This window comes from Ambystoma mexicanum, chromosome 9 (assembly GCF_040938575.1).
Source record: "Ambystoma mexicanum isolate Mex_15411 chromosome 9, UKY_AmexF1_1, whole genome shotgun sequence".
NCBI classification, from domain to species: domain Eukaryota; kingdom Metazoa; phylum Chordata; class Amphibia; order Caudata; family Ambystomatidae; genus Ambystoma; species Ambystoma mexicanum.
In genome coordinates this window covers 650,431,297-650,456,314 of record NC_090931.1, presented here as the reverse complement: position 1 = coordinate 650,456,314, position 25,018 = coordinate 650,431,297, and the positions used below count along the sequence as shown (strand labels likewise).

The following is a 25,018-nucleotide window of genomic DNA, read 5'->3' as shown; positions in this document are numbered from 1 at the left end:
TGGTGTCACGCCGCGCGCTCGCTCGCGGGTGCCACTTACCTGTCCTGGGGTCCCTGGTCCATGGCCGCAGCGGTCTCCTCCTTCATGGAGGCTGTACCCGCGGTGGCGTCTCTCCTCACGCCGACCCGCGGTTCGGATGGGCGCCGTGGACGCCGCCATCTTGCGAGGATCTGCGCATGCGCGGATCGTCAGTATTCGACGTCCTGCGCATGCGCAGTGTCGGAACATGCGTTCCAAGCCTCGCTTTGACCCCGAGCCATAAAAGGGCACCGCATACACAGGGACAACGCGTCTCAACGCGGTTGTTACTGTGTATGCGCTGCTAGAGTCCTGGCACTCGTTTTCCAGCCCTCCTGTTCTACCTTTTCCTGTCTAGCCCTGCCTCATTTCCTTATTTCCTTCTTGCTTCCAGGCCCTCCTACCCTTTCTTCCCTATTTTGCAGATTCCTTGCCTGTTCCTAGTTTAGGGATTCCTTGCCTGTTCCTGGTTCAGGGTAGGGGAGGTCCTGTCTGGGTTCCTAGTTGTTGTGAGGTATCCCCTGTCAGTACTGCTTTTCCTTGCAGTCTGTCCTCCTTTGCCTGTCTTGTGCCCTGCCGGTACCTGTGCCTTACTGCCTTCTTGGAAGTTCCTGTGTTCAGCCCTGTTATCTTCGGTGATTTCATCAAGCCTTCTCAGCCAGTGGAAACACTGTCCCGACGCCACGCAAAATTCTGAGAAGTGCCACCCGTGGCGTTGGGAGTTGGTTCAGTGCCGTCCTGTCTTATATCGTCAGGAGGGGATTGGGCTAATTTCTCGCGCTACCCATTCATCGGCCATCATACAGCGACATACTGGCAACCTCAACTCCACGGTCTACAGAAAGAAGAGGTAACCCACGATCTCGTGAAGATTCGTTTAACACAGAGTCATTTTGTGTGGGTCCTTTATAAGAAAGGCACTCGTTTCAGTTTCTTAAATGTAAATATCAACCTTAGAGAGTCCCAGCTTGCATACAGCAACATGTACAGGAAATTATAGGGACTGGAAATAGGAGGGTATGTAGGGACAGAACCCATAACCAACGTGATCTTTACTGGGGGAACAAAAAGTAAATACTACACCTTAGCAAGCAGGCCTTTACTAATATGAGCCAGGCACTATCCTCCAGAAGGGTCAACAGAAGCCCCCCTCCCCATAAGCATTGCTACTGTGCCATCAATTATGCACTACACCTGAAATAGTGCAGCGCTCATGAGCAGTGGAAAAATCCTGCATAAATGTTTAATAAGCCATGGGTACATTTTGCAGAGGCATGATTTTGCAAGAATGAGTCATGGCCTGATACATGTAGATAAGCCAAATTATCACTTAGAGGGTCAGGTGCACCTATCCGAGTAAGGCATGTACCTATTCAGGGGAAACATTGTGGGGGCATTGGAGCAGCAGCATTAAAGACAGAGGGGACAGCCAGTAGGAGCATTTATCCCCTACTTGGCGATGGTTTTAAAGCGATCAAACTAATCAGTAGAACAGTCATTGTGTGGAACCAGAAAGGGGAAGGGAAAGAATCGCCCCCACACACGAAAAGGGGGCCTCCGTATGCTGAACGGCTAGGGTGCCTTAAAACAGTGATCTTCAAACTTGGGGGCTGGCCCGAAGGATGCCGGGGGGGGGGAAGGCGGGGGAAGCGCAAAGCTCTTTAAAATAGAATAGAAAATATAAGAATCTGTGGCTTGTGGGGGCAGAAACTATATTTTTACTCAAGGGGGGCTCAGCATAAAAAGGTTTGAAGACCACTGCCTTAAGGCAATAAAGTGACTGCCCTCTTTTAAATAGCAAAGCAATTAACAGCACTCCTTTCACGCCCACGTCCGAAAGCTTCTGCCACCACGCCAGTCCTCTGTTACACAAGGCTGCTGAAAAATCTGGAAAAGCAAGAACATAGCTCCAAGCTCCACAACATCGAACAAGGAGGAACTGGACCCATCATTAGAGACAAAAGAAATATGTCAAAATGGTTCCCAACCATCATCATGAAAAGCATTCAGCCCAGATCATCACAAACAATGATCAAAAAACATATTTTCAAATTAACAACATAGTGATCACAACTAGCCCTGGCAAGCATTCAATAAATACGTTTACAGGCAAACTATCTTCAATTACCGGGGAGGTGCAATAGTTGGAAAAAATAAACTGCATTGAAGGGGCAATAAAACCCCTCTGGGAACCTCATCAACCTATACAGAGAAAGGGACATAAGTATAACTAGAACATGCAGTAATCTGGATGAGTCCCTGAAACTTACATTTGTTTGTATTAAATCATGTAGTGATTCCCCCAAAGTGTTGAACATAAACTAAACGTAGATGGAGGACAGCACAAGTCATGCAGGGAGTTACAGCACTGTTCACCATGCCCAAGGGCTGGCCCAACTTCACCCTATTGTGAACTGAAAAGGCAATGGAAAATCAACTGGGGTAAGCAAGCTCTGTATATGTTCTTTAAAATAAATGGTGTAAAAGCAATAGAACAGCTCTGCCTCACAGGTATAGCATCTGTAACTTCCAGCAATGAAAACATATTCAAAAGTATTACAATACAAAATTACAGTCTTTAAATGTCAGGCTGTTCGCTTTTTGTGGGGGGCAGCTTTACAGAATCTCTTTAGGGGTGCTTTGACCTTCAACCTAACTTGAGAACAGAGTACCTGTCCTGAACACTTTTCACATAACACAAATTTCAAACTTATGCATATACTGTAAACAATGTACCCCAGCGTGACTGAGGTGGGGGGTGGGGGGGTGAGCGTAATGTAAGTCTCTTTCAGCTGCTGGGCAATGAATGGATGGCACATAGAGAGTGGTGTTCTGTGTTTTTACTTTGTTTAGTTGGCGGTGTTCAATGACTTAAGTGAAAGCAATGATCAGGCCACAAGCAACGTTTAAGAGAAATAATTAGATGGGGGGGGGCATCTTTCCACTGTTGGTTAGAGAAGCCTTTTTTCTGCCTTCTTAATGAGAGCTTGGGTGGCCAATATCTGCAACCATTATGTGTACACAGAAACAACAGCAAATCTAATCTGGAGCTTTTGTAAAGTAAAAGCAAATTCATTGCGATTGTTCATCCAAGTCCAAAGTGCTGTGTGCCAACAGAAGCAGGAATCAAAGAGCGCATTCATCAGGGCATTTCAACCATTCTCTGCCTAAGACTACACCCGGCAGTGTGTGCAGTGCATGCCGTACCACACAGTGGCTCAAACAGTCTGCTACACAGTTCAGAACTTGGTAAGCCTTCATGCCAGCCAAACAAAACTGTACCCCTTGGCACCATGCTTCAGAATTAAGCAATAGTGTAGATGCTGCAAAAGGCGCACAAGCTTCCCACATGCCACACATGAACAATCCTCACACAAGGGAAATCTATGCACTGGCATGCAGCTATCTGGGCAACTTATTGAAAGTTACAAGCATAGCGCCACCATGCCCTTTATGTACGATAGACACATACTCACAGTGGCTACGTGACACTGCAATGTTCTTAAGCAGATGACCGAGTCAAATCTTGAGTATTCCTGGGGCTGTGTGACTCTTTCCTTCATAGTAAAGTACTGGAATGATTTGCTCGTACCTACTGAAGGTGCGGTCATGTTTACGAGTTGTATATGCACCGTACCATACGCATAGCAACGTTGCACACAAGGGCACCGCAAGAACATGGATATTGGACCAGTTTAAAAAGTAAAAAAGCAACCAGGGATTTTGCAAAGAAGGTTTGTTTAGTACATTAAGCTTCTGCTGTTCTAGCCCGCATGTGCACTGTCCCCTGGGGACCGGGGAGGGTCTAAGTACTCTTCCAAACCAGCAATCAAAATAAACACAAAAGTGCCAGCAAGATAGCAATTCGGTGTTTTGCCTTTCTTTTAAAAAAAAATAAAACATGTTCTTTATAACAAGACAGTCACTTTACAGCAATGGTCTTCAAACTTTTTGACCCCAAGCCCACCTAAGAAAAATGTACCCGACTTGGGAACCCTCCTCCCCTATACACATGGACTCCAAAATGTTAAAATCGGTTGTGAACTGTTATCGTGCGCTGGTGTAGAATGGTCCCCCAAGTGGAGGTGTGGGTGGCAAACATGACATTCTTTCAAAATCATTGCTTGCAATAGCTCAAATTTGATTAGAGAACAAATATTTGTGAACACAGCATTCAGAATTGTTTGCTACAATACAGAGGACTTGACTAAAAGTAGCTTATTTTCATACACTGGGACACTGTGTAGAGTAGGACACAAATTTGAAGACCTGAACAAAAGAGAAGAGGAAGAAACAATTAAGAATTGGGAACCCAGAAATCAAGACACCTGTAGAAGGAAACAAGAGATGCTCTCCCCCAATCAGAAAATGGAGATTGAGACATGAAAAATAATGTTGTCTTTTTTAGAAAAGAAAATTGAAACTTGACCCGTGTTGTCAAGTTAGAGTCCTGAAGAAAGCAGAGAGTGATACTCATCCCCCTGAAACCAGTTGACCAAAAGAAGCTCAGAGTGATGACCTGACCTCCGAGACATGCTTAAGAACTGGCAAGCTCGGCCTAATGTTATCATTTTAAGTGAACAGATTTACTCTGTAGATATAAGAGTGTGAATAGATACACACACAAAAAAAGACAAAAACGCATCAATATTCACATTATATTGTAATTTTTTTTTAAAGTAGAATTGTTGTTTGTAATTGATAAGTCACACTGATAAGTCTTAAAGAAGACCTTGACCTCCTTGCCGTCACAGAAACCTGGTTACACCCAGCAGCTGGCCCAATGCTTATGCTCGCTATCCCAGATAATTACACTATCCTGAGACATGACCGACTCAACTCTAGAGGCGGGGGCATTGCTATCATACACAAATGTAACCTTACCATGAGAAGCCCAACTACTACAAATTTCCCTTCCTGCAAATTACTCTCTGTTAAAGTCCCTCTTACCAAATCGCAAACTCTTAACATACACTTGATATATCGTCCTCCAGGCCCTATAGGCACATTGGATGAAGATATTAATACTATACTATCCTGTAACCTCAAAAGCTCTACCCAAGTACTCATCCTTGGCGAATTCAACTTGGGATACAAAGACCCAGAAGACCATAGTGCCAGCTCTATACTTAATACCCTCTCTGATCTAGGATTCACCCAAAGATGTTTGGAACCTACACATGCTAAAGGTAGAACGCTTGACTGGGTGGCCGACTACAATTGTCTAGCCAATATCAGCGACATCTCACCATTAGCCTGGACCGATCACTATTTGGTATCGTTCATGCTCTCTACCAACCGACCCCCACCTCCACCCATCAGCAGGGCCCCACCCACACTCACGAGAAACAAGAAGTGCATCACTGTGGAAAGACTCATCTCAAACCTACTCCCTACACTAAACACACTCCCTGACAATCTAGACCCTGAGACCATGGTCGGGGAATATAATAAAATTAGGTCCACATCGCTGGACTTAATCGCTCCCCTCAAACTTAGACCCAGCAAGCCTAAAATACATCTGAACAAATGGTACACACCATTCCTCAAAAATCTAAGACAGCAAAAAAGAAACTGCAAAGCCACTTGGAAAAAACACCCTTCAGTAGCCAATAAACTCAAACTAACCAAACTTGCAGCCCTCTACAAAAAAGAAATCTACCTTGCTAAACGATCTTCCTTTGACTCCCGCATAGCCCATGCAAAATCTAATATGAAGGAACTATTCTCTATTCTGAAAGAAGTAGAAACCCCCATTGCACCTCCAGACACCTGCACTAAAGACAAAAACTGGTGCTCAGAAATTCAAAAGGCCCTTGCCAACAAGATTACTATACTACAAAATAAAATTGCTTGCAAAAAAGCCTCCTTGAATGACCCTCCCACCTCCAAACCTCCTGAGAAGCCCACCGCAAGTGAAACTATCCGCTTCGATTTTTCTAAAGTCACCACTCTTGAAGTAGAAAAAACCATCCTGTCGCTAAAACCATCTAACTGTCAGGGCGATCTGTGCCTTGCACAGCTCATTAAAGATGCGGCTCGTGAACTCTCCCCTTTCATCACAAAATTGATCAACGCCTCCTTTACCACTGGTTCTATCCCCACAAACCTAAAACAATCCTGGGTATTACCACTACTAAAAAAGCCCACACTTGACCCAGCTACGCCCACAAACTACAGACCCATAACGACTGTGCCATTTCTTCTAAAAATATTGGATAAGATCGCATCCGTGCAAATACAGAAGTACCTGGAAGAACACCACCTACTCGGAGCTAGGCAATCAGGCTTCCGTCCCCAACATGGGACCGAGACTGCCCTCATTGACCTTAAAACCCAGATCGACAAGTTAAGAGACAATGGCCAAGCCGCCCTACTCCTCCTCCTAGACCTCTCCGCAGCATTTGACCTAGTCGACCACTCTGTCTTATGCACTCACTTACATACAGCAGCCCACTTTTCCGTTGAAGCCATTACATGGATTAGATCATTCCTCAACGACAGAACTGTGAGGGTCTTTTCACCTATAGCTGCAGCAGACCCCATTCCCATCACTTGTGGCGTGCCTCAGGGCTCCTGTGCCTCCCCCACCTTGTACAATATATTTACCAAGCCCCTTTTCAATGATTTGGATCACCTCGGTATCACCTACACTAATTTTGCGGATGATACCCAGATCCTCCTTCCACTTTCTGGAGATTATGGAAAGGATTTGGCCTTGGTGAATACAGTGTACATCATCATCCAGGCATGGATGGCCACACATGGACTATGCCTGAATGATGATAAAACCAAACTCATAATTCTAGGTACTACTACCAGCTTGAGGAAACTGGGCCCTGCCTATTGCTCCTTCATGATTGATGGCAATAGCATTAATGTGGGACAAGAGGTCAAAACCCTGGGCTTCTACCTGGACTCCACCTTCTCCTTCCTCAAACAGGTTAAATCTTTAGCATTCTCCACGGCATATACCTGTAAATTGATCCGCGCAGCCAAACCTTTCCTGTCTGATACTAGTTGCTTGACCCTTGCCAGATCCCTCATATTATCCCACTTAGACTACTATAACGCTCTCTACCTTGGGTCTTCCAAAGCCATTACCAGCAAACTCCAAACTCTCCAGAACAACGCTCTTAGAGCAGCACTGGGCATCTCTAGAAGAGAGCATATCACAGCACATCGTCAAATGAATAATTGGTTTACTGTCAATGACAAAATCCTCCAAAAAACGGCCTCAGTCACTCACAAATCGCTCAACAACACCGCCCCCATCTATCTCATCGACAGATTCCATAGACAGACCTCCCTGAGACCAACAAGAACAGCATACAAAAACTGCCTTTCTATCCCCAATTTTAAACTTTCTACCATAGGGGGCAACAGTTTCCCAGTCAAAGCAGCAAAACTGTGGAATCCCCTACCACCACCCCTCAGAATGGACCTGCACTATCAGAACTTCCGAGCTAAGGTCATTTCATGGTTGAAAACGTAGGCTTCCCATCATTTCCAAGTGCCCAGTCGACTAGACTCATGGCTATTGTACCCATGTATGCCTGTTTGTACATATGTTTATATTCCTTCTATTACTGTATGTTTTATATTGTTCTTATGTTGTAACTAAGCCTCGCAATCCCATGTAAATGCTGCGCACTGTTACCCGAGGGTATGATGGCGCATTACAAATAATAAAACAAACAAACAAACACGGTGAGGAAGCAATAATACTTTTTTTTTAAAAAGACAGATTTGACTTCTGAAAGTGTACACCTATTTTTAGATGCTAGAAAAAGTAATGAGAGAGGGTGGGGCTAGTCTCTTTTCTGTCCCCTAACCTAGACAGGTGGTACACCAGCGCTTGCTAGGGAGACAGCACCCACTCAAGGAATAGTTAGTCTCTTTGGAAAAGGGATATTTAGTCAGTCATAGGGGATTTTATATGTAGAAGTTGTAATTTAGTACCGAACACAAGCAATCAAATGAGCTTCTTTTGAAATGTCAGTGGCCTCATTCAACTGTAGGGCAAACTGACTGGTTCAAGCGCGATATCAATTCTGTACTGATATCAGAGGACAGGTCAGTGATGTGGCGGCAAATTGTGGTTTCGGACATGGGGAGACCTTGGCATTTCTCTGCTGCACCGGTCACCAAGCTTTAACCGACTGACAGTGAGAATTGTTGGCAGAATCACGTTACCCGGCATCTGTAAAAGGCTTTTTTGTTTTTGCCCAGATAGTAGCTTTCAAAGCATTTGCAGGTATTGAGGCCACATTTTTAACACTGTCTTTTTGCTTTTTTATGCCTTGTAGCTGCATACAAAGAAACCCCTGGACGTTTTTGCTAAATCGGCATGTTTCGTTTCCAAATGCTGCCTTAATTTTGTTGGCTTCAGGCTGTCATTTGCTAATGTAACACCACAAACCACACGCTGCAGGTTAACTTCTTCAGCAACTGCGATTCATGAGAACCCAAAGTCCAAATAAGAGTCACCATATTTCTGTGTTTTTGCATTTCTTTTGTCTGTTTCCACCTCTCCTTCTGCTTTTCGTTTGAGATTCCTACCATCTTTGGGCACTAGGAAATTATCCATCTAAAAAAAAAAGAGCCTGAATCTGTGAACCCCCACTCTAGTGTATGTGACGTTCGTTTTTAAAACCATTTCAAGTTGTCAAAATAAATTTAAAATGAGTTAAAATGGCAAACGCCACATGCAAAGATTCAAAAGGAACCATGTGAAAAGCCTGGGTGAAAAAAAACCTCTAAATAAATGGGTCAGAAAAATTGGTTGTATTTTTAATTTTTTAAACGCCACATTGATACAAGTCTCAGAGGACTCCCTGTTCAGATAGTTAAGTCCAAGCTCGAATTTCTTTTTGAAGTGTGGTCCTGGACTAGGCCACAGATTGGCGATGAAAACCACATCTGGATGCACATTGCACAGGGCAACTATAAACCTTCAGCTTCTACTCAACCAATAGTATATAGGGAAAATAAATCCTTACCTGACTGCATCACTGGGTCAAGTGCTTCACTAGATTTTTCTTGCTGTGACACAGCTGGTTAGGTTGATGCACTGATGCTTGTAGTGATGCTGCTGGAATGAAAACAAACAATTAATCAAGGATACATGGGTCTATCTGAGACTTAAAAATTAAGATTAGATGAGCAGGAGCTAAAACCAGCTCTTTGGTGTTATGCATCAGCTAGTAAGCAGGACCTAACACTGGGAACCAGGATAGAGTACACAGTGCACTATAAATGCAACTCCCACATGAGACGTGAACTTTCAGTACCCACCCCCTCCAAATGGACATGAGAAAGGAACATCCTCAATAGGTTTGTAATCCCTGATTGGAACTCCTAACTAAACCTTTAAAATTGCCCCACCCTCACCCACAGCAAAATAGAGTTTTATTTGTTTTTAAAAAGGCATCCTTACCTTTGGTAAGTCAAACTACAGCTGTCTTGATTTTTGATGGTGCCACTGCTGCTGGTGACTTTGCTGTCCTAGATGGGATGATACATCCAATTTCTGTTACTGCAATTGAAAAAAGTACAATAAAAAAGTATTAAATGTAGACCTATGATATTGACTGTACCGATATTTGCACACTAAACTCTGCCAGTCAGCGCACAAATTACCCCGCACACAAAAGGGACCTAGGGTGCAGAGCCCGACTGGAAAATGCCAGCCCACCCCAGCTGGCAGAGAGAACAGAGAGCAGTCAGTGTACATACCTGAAAACGTGACTCATACTCAGTCACAGAGGCAAAACATGATAGAGAGAGCGAGAGAAACAGAGCATCAGCTTGTTACATTTTACCCTTTCATTTCCCTGCCTAGAATAGTTGAGAAGTCCAGCCTGCTGCCATTCCAATCATTCATCTACATATATTACATAAAATCTGACAAAGTAGTGTGTAACCCATCGAGCTAACTTTTTTAAACCTCGAGTAATAGCCATTTATCATTTACTGCAGTTTGGTGACAGCGCTTAATTAACAGCAGACTGCCACGGCTGCCATGCCAGACACGAGGGCCCCTGGCTTCTCCGCAGCATATGCTGACCCATGCAGGCAAAGGCCTGGCACCCACAGCAGGAAGACATGAATTCCAATTTAAATCACTTTGATGCCAGTGGTGAACCCAAAGTACTGTTGGTAATGCAGTGATTTTTAGTACATCAAGGGATGCTTAGACTTGCTCTATAGTAGATGGATACCGGGGTAGCTCAGCAGGTTGATAGACCATTGCTGAGATGTTATATATGCAAAACGTGTTAATCGTATGACTTTTGCAACCCCTTATAAAAAAAAGGAAGTGCTATAAAATGTGTTTGGCTAGGGGATGAGTAGGCCCGGATGGGTTGCTTATATTGAGGGCAGAGGTGGGGGTAGTTCTGCCTCTGTCCCTGTAGTGAAAATCAAAAGTTGCCACCCATGATCCCACAGTTTAATTTCATAATAACTGCTATCAGCACAACAGGAGCATTTATTTGTGATTAGCCAGTTTGACAAACATAACATCTTTATGAATATAACCCGTCATAAAACACAAAACAAGTGGCACACAAATTACAGAGTATTGGTGTGGTGCTCTGATAAAAAAAAATTTCAAAACATTCTAAGAAAATGAGTGAATTGATATTGATATTTTATTTACATCGCGCTCGTACACAAGTGTTTCAGGGCGTGACAAGGCAAGGGAGGGGAACAGGGTAGAACAAAACAACAATCTTACTAGGCCCAGTGACATGGAGAACGTGCAAGTGCACGGGAGAGGGGAAAAATGCAAGGAAGGGGGGAGTGGAAAGTGCAGAGCAAATGTGAATGCAAGTTTCAGCAGCATTTTTGAGTTTGGAAATTACTTTTTTTCCTTTGAACGTGTAAAATGCACATTCGAACAACGAACATGTAAAATGCACATTTGGACACCAATAATGAGCCCAGCATGTAGAATGCCTGCTTTCAACATTGATGGCCTCCCTCACCAACCCAGCGATGTTCATGGCCCATTGATTCCTGTGGTGTCCCTTTCAGGACAGAAGAAAGAAAACGGGATGAGCAAACGGAACCAGGAAATGTGCGAGTGACAGCGAAAGAATAGAGCACAGTGAAGATTAGATCACTGAGCCCCCAGCTTGCCTCGGTGAAGCTGGTGGCTCGGTAAAGCTTGGTCAGGGCTGAGGCAGGCCCGGGTCCCAAGATCCGGCCAGACATCTGATGTGACCCGGCAAGAGCTGGCCCATAGACCCGATGGGTGACGGGGCAGCCAATCGGTGTTGTATGATATCCGGATAACCCGCGGCAGATACAACACCGGCAATGCGTGCTTCGGTCCCCGCTCGCCTCCTCTCCACCGTGGCCCCAAAAGGTGGTGGCACAGAGGAGAGAGGCGCAGGGCAGTGATCCAGCCCCCCTGCTTGCCTCCTCTCCCCATGCAGCCGCCTTTGGGGTTCCACAGGGGTAGAGGGGAACAGGGGGACTGGGAAAAGCCTGAAACGCTCACTTCTTGGCACCAGAGAAGCAGTATCACTTACCGGGCGTGAAGACGCTGGCAGCAGCAGGAAGCAACAACGCAGCCTGGACGCACAATCTGAATGCAGGAAAGTGCATGTTCAGGTTGCATTTATTTCATGTTTTGTGACCACGCCCCCCATCATGTCGCACTGACTGAGCATGTGCATGGGGGTCCAGTGGCTTGCCATGCACAGTTAAGTGCAGGAAAAAAAAACATTATTTTTGTCTCGCCATCCTGGATCATGTGCCACCCAGATTGAAGACCTCTGCTCTACAGTACGGCTAGTTTTAAGGCGAAATACTTTGCTATTTTGCTAGCAATACTAGGTAGGAGTCTGCATTTTCACTGTATACTAGCATGGTATACATGAACAAGCAGGCATCTAGACAGTGAGACAACAAAGGGAAATGAAGGAACTCTGTCCTAGACAGATAGCGGAATAAATGTGGGGGTGGGGGGGTTTGGGGTAATCAAGAAAGACATCTTGTGGCACAGACTCTGGCCGGTACAGTTCAATGCACTGCCTGGCAGCACTGAGCAGTAAAGTTAGGCACATCTCCCTGAAATCAGAACCCCTCACCCAGTGCTTTAAGTGGACTGGGGCCAGCCGGGACCAGGCCCTGGCAGTCTCCAAAAAGTGGGGCTGTGTCGGGGCCCCTGGTCACACAACAACATTGGCAGGACGCATTATCCGGCCGCAGCCGCGAAAGGAGATGCATCTGCCATTAAGTCAGGCAAGCTGACAGAAGTGCCAGCCTGCCAAAGCAATGCTCTGGCTGGCTGGGACTTCTGTCAGTCACTGTAAATTCCTCTGGTGACTAGGGGTGTCACGGTATTAGTTTTATGACGGTACGATAACCTTCTTGCCAAATGACGGTATATCATGGTTATCGCGGTATAGCAGGTGGAGTTAACTAATCTTAACAAATATTTTCTAAAAGGTCATAAATTGACAGATTTAGCATCACAAACAAAACCAGGCACCCAGGGCCAGAATTGGGCTTTTCAACATACTTTCCACTGAAATGCCTTGCTTCCACCAAACACAAACACACGTGGAGGGGGGAGCCCTGCTGCAACTGGCAAAGCAAACTGAATAGCTTTACTTAAGTGGTCATTTAGGCTTTATGCTCCCCCACTGGCTACTGGTGAAGATGAACATGTTGCCATCTTGATAACCTGCATGCCACCGATCAATGGAGGCTGATGGTAGTATACGCTTGTGCGCATATACACACACACACAGACACACACACACACACACACACACACACACACACACACACACACGCACTCTCTTTACGTTACAGCCTTTAGTTTACTTGCGGGCCAAAAGGTGTTCAGTAATCACTGACATGTTACCCTTTGGTATGGCAGCAGGGAATACCCACAGAGATGAGTGAATTTCGCAGTGTGACTTATTATATGTAAATTCAATGATAGAACCAGGGAAATCCCCCATTGCCATATGTTTAGAGAACATTATCCATTATAAATATATAAACCCCAAAGCCGCCAACCCAAAGTAAACCCTTTTCCTTCTTGGCACTGTATCTATTCTTCCTATTGCTAACATATTGATTTTGTGTCAGGCACGTGTGGTTTATGGAATGGCATTAAAAACTGCTCCAACTGAAACTACTTGGCAGACGGCACATCCAACAGTGCAAGACCAAGACTGCGCAGCACTTGCTTACTGCAGCCTTTCCAAATCAGATTGAAAAGCACACTTTACGGTATGAACGGTATAACGGTATAAACAATGTGACGGTTATTATTGTTCAATTAAGTGGTTCACTGTTTCTTTAACGGTATACCGTTATACCGTTACATCCCTACTGGTGACCCCTCTATCCCTTTGTTTCCCCAGGTCACTTAGGCGTCTTTAATCCTTTGCAAACCTGGGGATTCCTGGACATATTTCTATGTTTAAAAAAGATGGCTTGAACAATTCAAGCCATCTTTTTATAAAGCTTTGCCTTGCGCTTTGTTTGTCGCCAAAGCTTCATAAAAGATGGCTTGAATTGTGTACTTTTCAAGCCATCTTTTATAAACATAGAAATGTTTAAAAAAGATGGCTTGAAAGTACGCAAACCATAAGGTATGCACACAAACATATAAGTGTTATATATGTGTGTGCATACTTTACTACGGTTTGTGTACCTTTCAAGCCATCGCAAAGTACACAAACCATAGTAAGGCACACATATATATAAAAGTAAGCACTTCTATATTTATGTGCATACCTTACTATGGCTTGTGTATTTTTCAAGCCATCTTTTATAAACATAGCATACATGCATTTATATACCTTAGTATGGTTTGCACACTTTTTTTTATGTCACGCCCATCCTGGAAGCCATGCCCCCCAAATGATGCCCCCCTCGAGTTCTTACCCCACTTATAGCCCTTCCCTCACCTCTTAAAGCCAGTAAAGTTACAGAAATAATGGCAATGGAACTTCATGCCATAACGCTCCCGGCCCCTATACAGCTTTATAGAAAGCCCGTGAATACAGCAAAAAGGCCACTGCCATTTGGAGATGGAAAACATGTAAATCCGACCTGCTGGCAGTTGAATAAAATAAAAAAATTACATCTGCCCTGAAATTCCCACGACGTGCGCCGCACGGCCATACATCACTTCTGTTTGGGGGGTGGAAGGGAGACACACAAAGACCTGCGGTGCTACAATCAAAATAGGAAAAACAAACCCACTGGCACATAAATATACCTGCCAGTGCAGGGCATGGAGGGATATTTCTTCCATGATTCTCTTCCTAAGCACGTAGACGTTCTACGTAAAAAATGTTCATACGTCGTCACGCCTTAAAGGTATTTCCGAAAAGTATCGGCAAACTTTTAAACAAACACACAATGTTATCGGGTCTCATAGGGACTTTAAAAATGTGCTTCTATTGATAATGAATAGGCCCTCAGTTTCCAAGTAGTGTCAGGTGAGCTAGAGCATGTGATCTAGCTCTTGTAATGAGTTGTATATGCATTTCCTTTAGCACCCATTAACTCCGTTCGTTCTCACCCCTTTGTTGTTATATTGATAAAAGGAGTTAATTTGCAACCTCTGGAAATGCACGTTGAAGTAAGAGATTGAAGCTATAATTCGCTGTATTGTACTCATCACATGCTGAAATTTAAAATTGTAAGTATCTGACTTTCTAAACATCTGTTCTTTCAAATTACATAGGGCAGCCTGTTGTTGCTATCGTAGATACAGTAGTTGCTCTGAAGCTCATGCTCGTAGACCCAGTAACTGCTGTGCAGCTACTACGCAGACCGTGGTCTGGTGTAAGCGACTATATTAGCCGGTGCAGGTATATAATACCTCCGCCGGCTAATGATTGCAGACGTGTACTGTCTCCAGTGCATGTGCCTACTCTGAAAGTAATGTGTGCCCAGGGCTAATGGCTGCAGATTCACTACTTTCTCTGGGGCTAATGACCCTTCTGTGGATAGTAACTGGAGGCACAGTGTCTGTTCTAGTTCTAATGGCTACAGACACAACACCCCGACGAATTGTAGCATACACTACCTTCTATAGCGCTATTGGTAAATGCCCATCACATCTTCTGGCTGGAGCGAATGAGTGCCGACACAATACCTGCTCTGGAGCTTATGACTTCCAATACAGTACGTATCTGCTCATCAGCTACATCTGACAATCCCTACCCTGGGGCAAATAATTACAGACACAGTACACGATCTGGGATACCGATTCCAGACACAGTACCTGCCCTGGAACTAATGATGTGTGATACAGTACCTGCTAATCCGTTATATATGACAGAATACCTGCCCTGGGGCTTATAACTACAGACACAATACCTGCCCTGTGACAATGATGGCATGCACCATATAACTACAGACACAATACCTGCCCTGCGACAATGATGGCATGCACAGTACGTACGTACTATGGGGCTAACGATTCCAGTCACAGTATCTGCTCTGGAGCTAATGGTATTTAACACTATACCTGCACATGAGCAAATCTGGGGTTAATGATTTCAGAAACAGTAAAAAACCCATGCACCCTTTCCTTCCCGTGTTTCCTTTGCCATTCCTTATTCCCCTCTGACACCTCGAACCACACTCTCTGAAACGATTTTCAAAACGTGTTTGGTGCAACTGATGGTATGCTCATTCACTTCACTTGCGCCAAAAAGGTGGTGAATCGTGCACAAAGGACATTTAAATGTGTGCCTCATAGTTGTGCACAATGAGGTGCTCTTTTCGTACCAAATGCACAACTGCGCAAGGTGGAAAGGCATTTTCAAGTAAATCCTGATATTCAAAAGAGGTGCACCTTTAAAAGTAAAGGGAGGAAAACACTTCTCTGTGCCTATTTGGAACAGGTGCAGGGGGATGTAAAATGTATAGGAAGGTCACTTCTGGTCCTCTCATGCAATGAGTGAGAGTTTGCTTTGTGTGAATAAGCGAGTGAATGTGTGTGCGTGTGTTTGTGCTTGGCCAGGGAGCTTATTTTTGGTTGGTGAGGGCAGCACAGTAACAATGCACTTAAAAAAAATATATATATATTTTATTGACATTTTCAACAGTAAGAACACATGTAACCCCCTTCTCGCCCCCTCACCTTATCCCCGCTCGATCCAAACACATGTAACCAACAACGCATCCAGTCCTGGACTGACATGCCACCCTCCAATCCACCAAGTCCATAAACTCTGTAGATGGCTCCCAGTCCCAAGTTTCTGTGAGTGGCCAGTTCTCCTGCCAGCTGGTGTACGGGCCCTGCACCATTTGAGAAACCCTCCCACTCCCATAGTCCTCACCTCCCATAGAAACATCAGCCATATCTCCTCCCAGCTTCTTGTGAAGGTGTCCTCCCCAAGTGGAGCGAGTACTCGCACCAGCAATCTCATTTTCCTCGGGCACCATCACTTCTATTTTGGGGTTGGGGGAAGGGAGTCGGGGATGGGGATACTACTTTCCAGCCAAGAAGACACACAAAGACCTGCTGTTGCTACAATCAAAATAGGAAAAACAAACCCACCAGCAGCTGAATATATTTGAGCTGTGCATGGCATGGAGTCCTCCATCCTCCATGATTCTCTTCCTAAGCACGTAGATGTCCTACGTAAAAAACGTTCATACGTAATGATGCCTTAAAGGCATTTCAGAAAGTGTCAGCAAACCTGTAAACAGACAATGCTATCTGGTCTCATAGGGACTTTAAAAGTGTATTTCACTTGATAATGAAAGCAACATAAGGTCTCTGTTTACGAAACGCTCCTTTTCAGTTTCCTGTTCCCCTCACCCCTCCTGAGTCCATAAACTCTGTAGATGGCTCGCAGTCCCAAGTTTCTGTGAGTGACCAGTTCTCTTGCCAGCTGTTGTACGGGCCCTTGCACCATTTGAGAAACCCCATATAGTCCTCACGTCGCCTAGAAACTTCAGCCATTTCTCCTCCCAGCTTCCTGTGAAGGTGTCCTCCCCAAGTGGAGCGAGTACTCAACCAGCCCAGCAATCTCATTTTTTTCGGGCACCATGCGGCCCACAAGTCCTGCTGCAGGTGATGGAGGACAATGTCCCAGTCTGAGAAAAACCTTTGGTGATCCCCTTGAATCTAATGGGTCACCCACTCCAGTGCCACAAAGTTCCAGATTTTACTAACCCATTGGTGTTCTGTGGGGGCATCTTTTTGTTCAATTTCTGTGCCACCGCGAGCGTTGACACCACTATCAGGATGACGTATGTCTTTCTTTGATCTTTCGAGGGTAGATTTTCCAGAACAACGCCCATTCCCAGGATGGCCATTCCTATGTTGTCCGGCATCCGACTCCCAAAAATACTATTCATTGCTGCATGCACCATGTCCCAATGAGGCTGTATGACTGGGCATTCCCACCAGATATGCTTCCACAATCCCAGTTCCCCACATCCCCTCCAGCCAATGCAGTTGGGTAGAATTTATGTAGTTTTTCTGGGGTCAGACGCCATTGGACCATTATCTTAATCCACATCTCCTGAATCTGGATGGCCTGCGTAAGCTTGGGTATATCTGCCCATAACTGAGTCCAAAGTTCCCCCTCCAGCAGCTGCCCCACGTTTCCCACTGCATATAGTGCCATGCCTAGCACCCTTCCCCTTCTGCTATAATCCCATATAACGCTCTTACCAAATGCCTGTCCCCCATGTCCGTTGTTACAAACCGTTCAAAGGGAGCGAGATCCCTGGTGGCTGCTGACCCGACCATTGGGTTCGTAAGCGAGTGCCTCATTTGAGAGTAGCGATACCTCTTCCCCCCCCATCTAGCCCAAATTCCTGCTTGCACTGTGCAAAGGATTTAATGTCCTGACCTGAGAACATGTTACATAGTTTGTGGCACCTTGCCGCTGCCCACCCATTGAAAGCACCCCTTCCCATGCCCGGCGTGAACTGGGTATTCCTAAACAGCAACGTCTGCGGGGAGGGGAAGGTGGTCAAGTTCACCCTTAGCACCAACTCATCCCATGAGTCTCATACCAGGGACCCTATCCTGCTACGGTACATGTTTGCAGGTCTATCCCCCTTGGATCGCCACAACACCTCGTCCAGCTGCAAGCCCACCACCGATTTGTCCAGACCTTTGCTCGATCGCCCCTGAACCAGTCCCAGTTCACTCTGATTTGAGCCGCAAGGGTAGAGGCAGAGGTTTGGTGCTCCCAGCCCTCCCTTGCTTCTGTGAGACATTAGCATCTGGATAGCTACCCTGGGTCTCTTGCGGTTCCAAATAAATGAACCCACATGTTTTTGAAGGGTCCTGAAGAAATCTTGGGGAACCCCCACTGGAAGGGCTGTAAAATGGTACAGTATTTTGGACAAAATCACAATTTTAAGGGCATTTATCCTCTCCAGCCTGGATATTGATTAGGGCACCCATTCGGCCAGCAGCTTTTCCGCTTTTCACCCAGAGAACCAGTAATCTGGACCCCCAAGTATCTAACTCAATTTTTTCCCATCAATAGGGTACTCTAACCGCAATTCCTGCACTTTTTCTGAGTGGATGGTCAAATTTAATAACTCTGACTTGTGGGCATTTATTTTTAACCCTGCCACCTCCTCAAAGAGAAGAGGTTCCCGCAAGATCCCTGGGAATGAGGTTTCTGGTTCTGCGATCAAGAGGAGCATGCAATTGGAAAACGTTGCGACTCTATGCTCTGCACCCCCAAAGAGAATCCCACTTATATCCGGGGAGGCCCTAATGCTGGCCAAGAGCAACTCCAGGTGGATGACGTATAAGGGCTGGGAGAGCGGGCAACACTGCTTAGGACCTTGTGATACCTGGATCCTCTGCAAAAGTTGCTTGATGATTGCCAGGTGCAAGGAGGGAGTTCGGTAGTTAGATCTTATCATTGAAAGGAATTTAGAACCAAATCCCATAACCTCAACGGTATGGAAGAGAAATGGCCATTCGGCCCCGGTCGGTATCTTAATGCTAAGTGCAGGGGTTCTAGATTTTTACTTTTTCAATCAGATGACCGACCCGCCGAACGTTATTTGAGGCCTGCCTTTGCCTAATAAATCCCAACTGGTGGGGATCAATCAATTTGGGGAGGAGCTTATACAGGCATGACACCAAAAACTTGGTGTAGATCTTTTTGTCTGGATTAATAAGGGCAATTGGCTGGTACGAACCGCATAGTGACATCCTTACCCGGCTTTGGGAGCAACACAACCATGGCTTCTTTCTTTGTCGGGGTGATACACCCTGCTCCCCCAAAAGAGTTGAAGAGCTGGACTAAGCGCAGTATCAGCGTCCCTCTAAAGCGGTTTTAGAAACACGCTGGGAAGCCATCCGGGCCCGGGGCTTTTCCTGATGGCAAGGCAGCTATAGCCGGCCTTCTTCGGGAGTAATGTCTCCCACAAGTTCTTCCCGTTCTTGAGTAATCTTAGGTAGAGGGGACTAGGACAGGTATTCCCTTTGGGCTCCCTCCTTAGGGGAATCTGATGTGTACAGGGAAGAATAATATTCAGTGTACACTGAAATTATGTCAGATGGAGCAGTGCTTTCTTACCCACCTGTCTTTATTTTAAGGATTGTCCTCAATGCATCTTTTTTCCTAATCAACCTCACTAACGGGCGATCCGCCTTATTGGCTTTGACATATAATACCTCTGTTGGAGGCAGAGCAATGAACGCTCTGCAGCTCTAGTCTGCAAAACAACTAATCACCCTCTAATCAGCCTATATTCCTTTTGCAGCGTACTCCCCACGTTATTTGCCATTTGAACCATTATTTAAGTTTAGCTTCCAATTCCTCCTGTAAGAGACCTAGTTGTTTGTCCCTCTGGCACTCCATTGCGATGAGCTCCCCTCTCAATGTAGCCTTAAACATGTCCCACACCACCTGGTCGTGTACACCCTCTGTTGCGTTAAGTGCAAAGTAATCCAAGATTTTATTCTTTATGTTCTCACATAGGACTCCATCCTTAAGGATGTGGCTAGAGAACCTCCACTGCCATAGGTTTGTTGTGCCCCATATTTAAGTATTTAAGGTAATCTTTATGGGCGCATGGTCTGACAGAGCGATCACTCCTAGCCCAACCCTGTGACCCTACCCAATAGTAACAAAGGGGAAAAGTAGGTTCACACCACTTTAAGAAATGATTTAAGGTGATATACTTGGGAGTAACACCAACTAGGTGTTAACATTATTAGTTTCTCGGGAGTTGTAGGGGAGAAAAGGGGGTTCTGGCACAAAAACCCTATTGTATACAAGAACAAAGAAAGAGGACCCAAAGTTGGAGTCCTCCCATACCCTGCACACTCTGTGGATACGCAACAAGGCGTAATTGCTTAGGGATTTTGGTGCTCTATCAATGAGTTTTGTGAGGAGAAACATTAAATATGAATGTACCTTGTAAAAAATCAATGAGAGTTGGTAGTGGTAATATAAAAGAAGAGACGACTCTCTCATTTATTCATAAACAAATAGTTGAAGCGAAAGCAAATCAAAACAGCAATACATTGTCTGCATTATCATGGTTGAGAGATTCCACTTTGATAGGCTTGACGCGTTTCGAGGACAATCCTCTTCTTCAGAAGCCTTTGTGGATCTTTTGGTGAGCATCATGTACATATTGGTAAAAAGAATCAGACAAAGGGGGTAATGTTCGACATAGCTCCAATAGGCTTGTCAATAAATCATTGTGAAGTCACATATCTAGTGTCCCTTTCTAGTCTAAAGGGATGCATCCATTTTGTAAAAAGAAATCATACAGACACTATACATTTCAAGACCCAACACATCATATTACGGAATCAAAAGGGTCAACAATATAACATAACATACTTAGAGTATGCAGGTGGATTTCTCATAATCTCATGTGGAGAGGCAAAATAGGCTGTCTAAGATGTCATGAGCAGTTCTAATTTAAAGTGGGTACTAGACAAGTAAAAGGCATGTGAGTAAAGGGTCAAGGCATTACCTGGATGGTTGAGTAGATCGGAGTATTGCTATATGGGATCTGAGTCATGGAAACGATAGTCTCACTCCTCGAGAGGTTGATTCGAATCTGGTGGATAGTGCAAAGGCACTGGAAAAAAGTAATAATAAATGAAGTAAGGTCACCAAATGAGGTGTATATAGCGATTCTGTTAAGGTTACTCAGGGGTATAACAAAATAGGTTCTATATTCAGTCACTGGTAAATCTATATGACTAGAAAAAACAATATAGTGTAAGGAATAACACTTTCAATTAGGTTGGTGAGTTCCGGGAGGTCGTAGTATTGGACATAGTTGAATTGGAAAGTCATCACTAACAAGTCATAAAAAAAGAAGGTAAAATGCAATACTGGATGCTTAGTAAATGGAACTGAATCAGTGTAGGAAAATAGTGAAAGAAAGCTCCAGAGGCGGGTGTAAAGGGATGACTCGCATTCAGTGAGGGTGCGCTACACATAATTACAAAATCTTAGTGTAAAGAATAGGTTCACTGCCTAAGTGCAGGAACAGTTTCTATTCACAAGGTGCAGTAGCAGGGAAGGCACAGGCTCAATAAAGGAGATGAATAGAGCCACGTATGGGGAGGTTTGATTAGTAAAAGGCTAATATACTAAGAAGAAAAAGAAGAGGAGTTTACAAGTAACCAACCTGTTTCAAGCCAAACGTGTGGCGGATCGCCACCTATGGTGGTGATCGCATCCAAGTAGACTTACGAACTGTCAGGGATTCACACACGTACTGACGAATAGCAGCAGTGGCTGAAAGTTGATAGTGGAAAGCTGTGTAGCGCTTTCTGAAAGATGCAGAACGTCTGTGTTATTGTAAGGCATACAAGGGTGCCTCTGTAGCCTAGCTGGTAATGAGAGGCGAATACGCGTACCTTGTTTCAGTCATGTGTGGATTGCAGCGCGTCCTGTTGCTCGATCCGTGTCCAAGGAGACAAGGGATCGTATGAAAACTGGCGGGTCTTTAGTATGCGTTACTAGGGTTACTGGTTGAGGAGGATCGGGAGCGCGAAATAGACAAAGGACTGGCTGAGGTAGTACTGAAAATGTGGCGGACATCTTAGACAGGAGTATATGCCTAACTCATCATTGGTGGTGTATATAGTGGCATATGTCTTCTGTAAACCTTAAGTAAAAATACATACGTCAAATAATGCAATTGGTGTCTTCATATATACATATGATGCCTACCATTTCAGATACCATAGTTCATATTTTAAATAGGTTAGTATATATGGACATCCGATTGTGGTTGTAAACATAGTGAGCTCGCATAATGCAATCAAGAAGGGTAATCACCACATGTTACATTTGTATGTAGATCTGAGATGTTGATTCAGCAGCCTTAATTAAGCACGTATGCACCCATTAAATTTTATTAATGACATTGCTGCGCCTGAATATCTTAATACATTTGTATAGGGATCCTCGATGCTGATATTGGCAATGTTTCTACATAAGATATGCAGGTGTATGGACATCTGTTCAAAGTTGTAAATACCATGAGTCATTTTAAGTATGATCATAGGAATACATTCAACAAAAATGTTAACAAAACATTACATTTGTCTGTAACACCACAATATTGACTCAGCACCATGTTGTAGTAGGGTGTTGTCTATTCACTCTGGATGTGGATGATAATGTAAAGATCATTTCATCATACCCGGTTAGAAAAGAAGACCTTTTTGCGGGGACGAAGATATAGGCTGGTCGAAGAGGTAGTGGATATATAATAGTTGGTAAACTAACGATATATCGCACGAGTATGTGGTTATACTGATGTTGTAGGGTTGCACGTAATAGTTAGGTAGAGGTCTATACTGTTAGTGCTGTACAAGTAATGATTGTTATTAAATGAAACAGTTCAGGATGTTTCTTCATTAAGGCCCCTAGGATGTTTGGTGTCCAATAGGTATATTCAATATTTCTCTCTTTGAGACAAGAGCTTTGCATAATTGCCACCTCGTTGTGTTTTTTTTACAACTTCAATGACCTGGAATCTCAATTGTGTAATGTTGTGTCTAGCTTCCATGAAGTGTCTCGCCACTGATGATTTCTGATTGTGGCACCTAATAGTTGATTTATGCTCCGATATCCGTTCTTTGAATGACTCCAACTTTGGGTCCTCTTTCCTTGTTCAACCCTACCCAATAGTGACATCGAAATCCAGGAGTAATCTGTCCTTTAGAAGTATCTATGAACGCAGGAATAAAACGTGTAGCCCTTGCCCCCCACTCCGTCAGTTCCCTCCAGCCATCTACCAATGCCAATTGGGCCATGTGTTCCTTCAAGCAGGCAGATGGCACCCCCCGGTTGTGGAACACCCTTGCACTCCTGTCTTCTCTTGGCTCCCATGCCAGATTAAAGTCACCTACCAATATTAACTGCCCTTTGGCAAAAGTCTCCAATTTGGTCAGTGTCCCCCATAAGAACCCATCTTGCACCGTATTGGAGGCATAGATTGCTGCCACTGTATATGCCCTCTCCCCAATTGGAAAGAAACCGCCAGATACCTACCCTCTGTAGCTATGACATGGAAGCCTGGGGTGCCCCGAATAGTGATTCAAACCAATGCCAGCAGTCTTCTCTAGGGTGTTGAATTGGAGCAAATGGCGGTACCCCTTGATTTTCAGCTTATGCCTGTCTCGCCTCCAAACGTGCGTCTCTTGGAGGGCTACAATTCCTCGCTTCCCCCGTCCCAAGAACTGTTCCACCTTCCTTCTCTCAATTGGGGAATTGGGTCCCCTGATGTTTAGGGGGGTCACCCGAAGCACTTCCCTCTTTCCCATGGTCGTTTTACTGTGGCTTGCACTAATGTTAAGCGGCTGCAGTTGGGATCCCCCCATGCCCTCTGAATCCCCCTCTCCCTTTGCATAATTGAGCCCTTGGAACAACCCAGAGTAAACATGTGCGGGTACCCCATGACCCATGTAGATGAACCAAGACATCCTGTACCACCCACCTCCCCCCGGTACCTTTCCCCTAAATACCTTCCCCAGGCGGGCTACAACATTCCTTCCTGTAACCCCCCTGCCCCCTTTTCCTTCAGCGTGGCGCACCTGTGTCAATGGGTGTCTGGGCACCTTCCACTCCTGCCCCCTCATTTGGGGGGGGTTTAACCGGGCCCCTTAGGCCCTATTATTTTGAGCCCCTTGTCGAAAACTTTGTCCACTCCCACATTTTCCTCTTGAGCGGTTCTCTTGTTCGTCTTTGTTCTTGCCTTGGTGACCCTTCATGCTCAATCTTCAGGACCCTCGTACCTTCCTCGCAGGTGGTGACTCAATGCGGTTTCTCTTCCCATTCGAACAGTAGTCGAAAGGGAAAGGTCCATTTATAGCGTATGTCCGCCTACATTAGGGAGTGCACCACCGGGTCCTATGCTTTACCAGGATGGTCTGGGCTAGGCCCTGGAATAGCTGAAGTTCGGAGCCATTGTAACCGATCTGGCCCTCCTTGCAGCCGCCAGAACCTTCTCCTTCTGCCCGTACTTGTGTAAGGCTACCACTCTGGGTCTGGCCCCTGGGTCTCCTCTCTTTGGCCCCACTCTGTGTGTGCGGTCCAGCTCTTTCCCCGACCAGTCTTCCACCTCCGTGAACACTTGCTGCGCCATCGCATGTAGATCCTTGTCAGCCACCGCCTCAGCAAGGTGATGGATCTTCTCAAGCAGTTTTCAAGGTCTTCACTCTGGGTCTCGAGGTTGTGCGTGCCTTTGATAATTGCTCTACCAGCTCGTTGATCTTCCTTGTGTCCTCGGCAACCTCTTGTATGGCGCTCTCTGCTGCATCAGTTTAGTTATGTCCCCCTTCACCTCTTGCAACAATTGGGACGGTGCTGCTCAACTGCGATTGAATGATGTTCACTATCTTATCCCCAAAAATACTGAAAGCATTGGCAAAGGACCTCCTGGGTGACCACTTAATCTTTTGCGGTGCCTGCCAGCGCCCTCAAATCTCTCCTGCCCCGTGCCCCTGATCTCCTCCCAGCTGGTACCTCGCTGTCTCTGC

The 25,018-nt window shown here is 45.2% G+C and overlaps 2 protein-coding genes across 14 annotated transcripts in view; one reads left to right on the top strand and one right to left on the bottom strand.

Annotated features, from left to right (window-relative positions):
- Window positions 1–14,337, bottom strand: part of CRPPA (CDP-L-ribitol pyrophosphorylase A) — a 43,885-nt gene extending 29,548 nt beyond the window's left edge. For 3 of the 11 annotated variants that reach the window (XM_069615375.1, XM_069615380.1, XM_069615374.1), the window contains exons 1-3: window positions 14,273–14,333; window positions 9,458–9,556; window positions 9,021–9,112 (exon numbers count right to left, since the gene is read on the bottom strand). The gene's annotated coding sequence lies outside the window, so the exon portion shown is untranslated. The other 8 variants (XM_069615378.1, XM_069615381.1, XM_069615377.1 and 5 more) reach the window with 7 other exon arrangements.
- A 139-nt stretch (window positions 14,338–14,476) lies between these two features.
- The window catches only part of WDR81 (WD repeat domain 81), a 239,896-nt gene continuing 229,354 nt past the window's right edge, over window positions 14,477–25,018 (top strand). For 2 of the 3 annotated variants that reach the window (XM_069615372.1, XM_069615371.1), the window contains exon 1: window positions 14,477–14,698. The gene's annotated coding sequence lies outside the window, so the exon portion shown is untranslated. The remainder of the gene's footprint in view (window positions 14,699–25,018) is intronic. The other variant, XM_069615373.1, reaches the window with a different exon arrangement.